The sequence below is a fragment of the Fukomys damarensis genome, unplaced genomic scaffold (genome assembly GCF_012274545.1).
Source record: "Fukomys damarensis isolate Sample0158 unplaced genomic scaffold, DMR_v1.0_HiC HiC_scaffold_1, whole genome shotgun sequence".
NCBI classification, from domain to species: domain Eukaryota; kingdom Metazoa; phylum Chordata; class Mammalia; order Rodentia; family Bathyergidae; genus Fukomys; species Fukomys damarensis.
Genome location: NW_022900913.1, coordinates 36,584,048 through 36,590,320, shown reverse-complemented (window position 1 = coordinate 36,590,320; position 6,273 = coordinate 36,584,048). Strand labels below are relative to the sequence as shown.

Here is a 6,273-nt window from a genome sequence, read left to right as displayed (position 1 = left end):
CACCCGGCCTGGCCGCGCGCCGCCCGGGCTTTAATAGTATCCGCCGTCCGCGGCGCAGGCTGCATCTCCCCGCCCCCGACCTCCATTCGCGCCGGGAGCCAAGTGACAGTGGAGGTAGTGAAGACTCCCTGGAGCTCCCAGCTTTCCCTCCCCCCCATACACGCCACTTTTACAAATTCGACTCCACTTTCAAAAGGAATCGTGAGTCATACGGAAAACCCAAACCTGAGTGGCTGGCAGAGAGAAAAGGAAAGAAAAAAAAGCTTGAAAAATTGAAAAATAAATAAAGCGAACAAATCTTCTCTTGTTGCCACATTAGGCGAGATGGAAAAGCCTTGAAATTGCTCCAGATACGCACCCTCCCCTTCCCTTAGGGTTTCTTTGGGATTTTTGTTTTTCTGCCAGATTGAAGTAGTACCCCCCCCCACCTTGGGGGTGCTCTTTTTGAAACGCAGCCCCTGAGGAGAGGGACTTCCACCTCTTCCAAAGATGGGCCAGATCTTCCTTTTAGGAACATCTGTCCATCAAAATTTTGCAGAAGTGACAGGAATGTGCCAGGGTCTCCCTAAAAGATTTCTTGGCTTGTTTTTAAGTCACCCCTTCCCAGTTAGTCACGGGAAAGCACTCACAAGCTTGCATGTCTTGGACAGGCGGTACAGCTCGGTCCCTCACTTCTGTCCTGCTGAGACAACTGTGCTGCCATGTGCAACATGGACGGCCTGGGAAGGGGCACTTCTCATACGGGTCTTTTGCTGCTCTGAGGCAGTCCCCGTGGCGCCCAGTTTTGAGTCCCCAGTGCCTCGTTCAGGGCCCAGGATACACAGGAGGAAGTCCCTGGATGCTGGCTGAACGCATGCATGGTGGCTCCCTGCAGCAGGTTCTTTACAGACCCCCAACCCCTTTAATCAAGCCTCTTTCTTCATCAGCGATAGTTCCCAAGAGTCGTCGCCAAATGGCTCCAACCCTTAGTGCAGTTCGGATTTCATGGGAGTAAGAATGACCATCAGCCCTGGGGAATGCTTAAGCCTCTCTGGGAAGACTTCCTGACGAGGGCCTGGTAGGAGCTGACCAGCTTTTCCTGCCCCATCCTCTTCTGCACACTACCACTGAGTTCACGAGTACATCCTTCTTCCATTATGTGCTCTAACTTCTCCAAGAGACTCAAATCCTCTCGCTCACAGGAACTGCTTAGAGTCATCTAGCCTCAAGGATTGCCTGTCCAAGTGGAACACTTACTACAAATAAATTTGAAATACCTTTAGAGCCACCAATTTTTTTTTTACCTGGATCAACTTAGTTTATTACTCACTGTATAAAAGAGTTTCTTGAGATTTGTTCTATATCTGGCTTGTCTCAAGTTTCTCAGGCTGCCCTGTTTTTATCAAACAAAGCTAACCTCACTCTGTCCATGTTCTTAAGGTGTAATACATTTAAATACTTTTAAATCTTAAAGAGAACAATCTATCTATCTGGTACGTATTTCTGCCATACCTGAAAGATCAGTGTCTCTCATAAAAAATACCATACCAAGACAGCCAGGCGTGGTGACACACCCCTGAAATCCTAGGGAGAATGAGGCAGGAGGATCGCCTGGAGTTTAAGGCCACCCTAGGCTACAAAATTGCGTTCAAGGCCAGCCTGAACTACACATCATCGAGACCCTGTCTCAAAAAATAAAAACAAAAAAAAATATACTCACCAGTTTAAAAAAACTGGGAATATGGCCCTACCAGTGGCCACACAAAAAAAGTGAAACCAATAAAAACCCTTTAATGACCCGTTAATGGATTCACAAGGAAGCCTGGAGCTTGTGGGCTCTCAAATGTACCCAAGGCAAAATGTAAATACTTTACCTAAGCTAAAAGGCCCGTCTGGAGAAGTGTGATGTGGCATTAAGGTTGCAGTGCGATATATGGAACATATATGGATACTTATCAAGATGCTTATCCAGAACTCACTGTCAGATACTGCTCTCAAAGCTGTACAAGTCTTAATTCATTTCATAGTCACAAGAACTCCATGAAGCAGCTACTACTGTTTTTTTTTCTTTTTGTACCAGGAATCAAACTCAGGACCTTGCGCTTATGAGGTAGGCAGTGGCACATCTGAGCTAAAACCCCAGGCCCAGCTGTTACTACTACTCTTCACATTCTACAAGAGGAAATGGAGGCACACCAAGGTTAATTCCTAAAAGGCAGGACAAGACCTTCCATGCACTTTTTCCTCTCTCCAGCAGTTGATCTGAACTCAAAGCGGAGGGAAACAGAAATCTCCCCAGAAGTCATCTGGCCCCACCAAGGGCCACAGGCCAAGACTGAAACCCATCAGAGACCCTTTAATGGGTTCCAGGGCTTGTGGGCTCTCCACAGAAGTGTCTGCTGGTGGCAGTAATATTTTCCTTTCCTTTACTGAACTTTCTTTCTCTAATGATCTACCCTTTAGTAAAGCCTCAAGACTAGCAAGAGCCAGACCTCTGTCAGTGCAGGGAAACAGAGAAGAGGCGGGAGGCACAGTTAGGAGCATGGCATCAGCTCCCTTTGCCCAAGTCCATCCCGGTGCCCAGCAGCCTCCCTGGCAAGGAAATTCCCTGTGGCAAAATTTGTGCTGTGGGAAGCAGCCACATGGGCCTTAAATCAGGGTGAAAAAGTGCGATTTTCACCTGCAAGAAATGGGAAGCCAGTGCTCTTCCATGACCAGAGTTCTGTAATTTCTCCTTGAAGTGGTCCCATAATAGAAAGAAACCCATGAAATTCAAAACTCGTGCTAGGCCGAGGTGGCCTTAGGTAAGTTGAGGGGACTTGGGTGAGTCTCACTTTATAAAGCCCCTAGGGGCCAGGGATTAGCTCAGTGGGGCAGCCACCTGCCTCACAAGTGCAAGGTCCTGAGTTCAATCCGCGGTACCAAAAAAATAAATACAAAATAAAGCTACTAGCAGTTTTGCTTTGGGAGACATTAATTCAACTAATTCTGCTTTTTTGACCTCATCTGGTAAGGTCTAGCAAAAACCAAAGTCAACCTTAAATAAACTTGACAAAATTAAAATCTCAGATGGTTTGATGTGAAATTTGTCCCAGCTTGACCCTTACTATACTTCCTAACCTAAAGTTATACAGGGCGACTCCGTGGCGGTATTGAACTTTTATGTCCCTTTCTGGCACTTTAGTGAACCTATTAATATCAAAGCTGCAATATGAAGTCTACACTCTTCTTTCTAGTTCCAAGCTTTGCTCTAATTTAGCCCTAATTTTCTCTCTTTAAACATTATTCTCCCTTTCTACCAATAAACACCCTCAGTCCTCCTCAAACTGGATACCTCACCCCTACACAAACTGAATTTCAGCTTATATTCGATTTTATTCTTTGATTTAAATACATTATTTTCCTTTTTCAAACTACATAAATACTGCATGAATATATTCTCAGAAGGAAGCATTTGAGATACCTATTAGTACATACAGAAAAATGCAAAAACCTCCCTCAGACCAGCAGTGACTCTTACTAATAGTTATTAAGACTCCTTTTTTTTTCAGGCTGGTCTCAAACTTGCCATCCTCCTGATTCAGCCTCCTCAGTGCTAAGGTTACAGGCATGTATCACCATGTCTAGTGGAGAATCCTTTCATTCTTGCATTCCTATCTACACAAAAATATAAGTCAGCAATAGATTTATACACATAACATTTAACTGAAATGGAATCACGTAATACATGTTCCTATGCATTGTTATTTTCTACTTGTTTTGGGTTTTTTGATTTTTGTTTGGTACCAGGGATCAAACTCAGGACCTTGCACATGCCAGGCAGGCACGGTACCACTGAGCTACATCCCTGGACCTTGGTTTTTGGTTTTTTGAGACAAGGTCTCTCTATGCAGTTCAGACTCGTTTGAACTGTGTAGCCCAGGCCTGCCTCAAACTCACAGCAATCCTCCTGCCTCAGCCTCCCAAGTGCTGGGATTAGAGGCTCAAACCACAACAGTGAAACTGTTGACTTGTTTTGAATAATTTCCTACATCATTGTAAAGTGACCTAGCTCAGTCCTGTTAGCCACTACAGAAAAGTATCAAATGCATGCCAGCACTGTATTTTAATCACACCTCTGCATTTTCCAAATGTTTTGTGATTAACACAATTTGCAATAAATGCACATCTTTATGCACAGTTTCAGCAGTTTGTTTGCTATAGTCTGTTAGAATCGGATTGACTGGGTAACAGAAGTGGCAATTTAAATTTGATAGGTACATGCAAATTGTTCTCAAAATTGCTTTATCGTTTTATAGCACATCGACCATTTCTAATACCTAAATATCTCCTGCAATCCTAACAGTAGATACTAAGTCTTTGTGTTTTATTTGTTTTTCCTAAACAGCCAGATTCATCTTAGCTGGGTGTGGTGGCCCACACCTGTAATCCTAACACTCAAGAGGCTGAAGTAAAAGGAAGTCCTGAGTTCAAGGCTGGCCTGGGATAAGTAGTGAGTTCAAATTCAGCCTTAAGTGCATAGCAAGACCCCTGTCTCAAAAAGGGGGGCGGGTATTATTCTTTTTTAAGTTTTTTTCCACATTCATTGGACGTTTGTATGCCCAGTCTCTGGCACCTTCCCTGACAATGAAACACAAACCTGACACCCACAATATAAGGAGAGGTTTGATTTGCCTCATTTCAGGAGATTCCATCCATATCGAACCTCTGAAACTAACTCACAGTGGGCCATCTTTCCATCCGTACTTTAGCCACCCCACCAAATAACTCCACAAACTGTCACATTCTATCCAGAATCTTTGCTTGATGAGCCCACATCAAGAAATTATGCCTGATTCAGGTTTATGTTCCTTCCACATTATCCCACATTCACAAATGCGTCGCCAGGCCAAGTATGTCGGCGCATGCCCGGAAGGATCCCAAAAACTGACTTAGTACGAAAGATCCTGTCTAAACCGGCGTGGGGGCGCATGCTGTAATCCCACGAGGATCGCTGTGAGTTCGAGACCAGCCTGGGCTGCATAGCGGTTTCCAGGTCAGTCTCAACTACATAGTGAGACCCTGTCTCGAAAAACCCAATAAAAAGAAAGAAAGATCTTGTCTAAAAAAACAAAGGCTGGGGATGTGGCTCAATGGGGAAGGCCCTGGGTTCAATGGCATCTCATGGGTGGTGAATAAGGACGATTAACTGGATCCCTATTTTGCATATAACTTCACACATCTCCCACCGTGGGCTGTCACTACTTTTTACGTTATCCGAAGACCATGTCGACTTTAGGTCAACTACAGAAATTCATCCACACAACCCTGTCTCGCTAGAAACAACTCCTAGTACCAAAATCTTAAGTGGGTAGGGTTCTTTGGAGAAACAGAAACTGACAGGAAATACATGTACAATAACGCAAGGGGATTCGTAGGTACCTCACGGGATCCGCGGCGGAGTCCACAGTGGCCCTCTGTAGCTGGGAAGACGGAGGAACCAGGAGCGCTCAACCCAAGGGAGGGACCAAGAAGCTCTCTGCAGTGGAGCGGCTGATGTTATCAGTGGAAGGCTGGGCACACTGGAATCTCAGGTGCGCAGGTCCCTTTCTTCCTTCTTTGACCTTTAGCCCACCCAGGCTGCAAGCCTATTGGATAGTGTCGCCTATCTAATAGGCGGTTGGGGCGGGTCCTCCGCACTCAATTTGCTGGCCTGCGTGTCCATCATTTCTGGAACGCCCCATAACTGTGCTCTACTATCTGCGGGTTGGGTTGGGTGGGTTTGTGAGGTGCGTGCATGTGCGTGGGGTACCGGTGATTAAACCCAGAGACCTTGCACTGAATTATATCCCCAGCTTTTGTTAGTGTTAGGGTTTTTTAAATAAATTTCATTTTATTTTATCCCATCCCCCCAGCCTCTCCCTTCCCTGTGTACAAAAGCTTTGTTTCCATTTTTTCCCTTCTATTTTCACTGTCTCTTGTCCCTTCCTTCCTTTCTCCCTCCCGCCTCCCTTATTCTGGTTTTAGGGTTTTGTTATTATTTTTCTTGTATTTTGTTTTTCTTTTTTTATGAGACAAGGTCTCACGGGATAATTCAGAGCGGCCTTGAACTATTTATTTCAGGCTGGCCTGGAACCCCCAGCAATCTTCCTACTTCAGCTTCCCAGTTTTGGGATTACAGGTTTGGCGACCCCACCCAGCTGCCAGGGAGTCATGATGAACAATCGCAGTCTGTACGATTGCCCCCATATCCTTTCTCTATTTTCCCATAGGATTTTTTTTTTTTTTTTTTTTTTTGAGACAGGGTCTCACTAT

General features: G+C 45.1%; 1 protein-coding gene across 1 annotated transcript in view; it reads right to left on the bottom strand.

Moving 5' to 3' along the window:
• Nucleotides 1-5,553, bottom strand: part of Parp8 (poly(ADP-ribose) polymerase family member 8) — a 175,544-nt gene extending 169,991 nt beyond the window's left edge. Inside the window, exon 1 of the mRNA XM_010644012.3 lies at nt 5,401-5,553. The gene's annotated coding sequence lies outside the window, so the exon portion shown is untranslated. The remainder of the gene's footprint in view (nt 1-5,400) is intronic.
• Nucleotides 5,554-6,273: the final 720 nt, after the last annotated feature.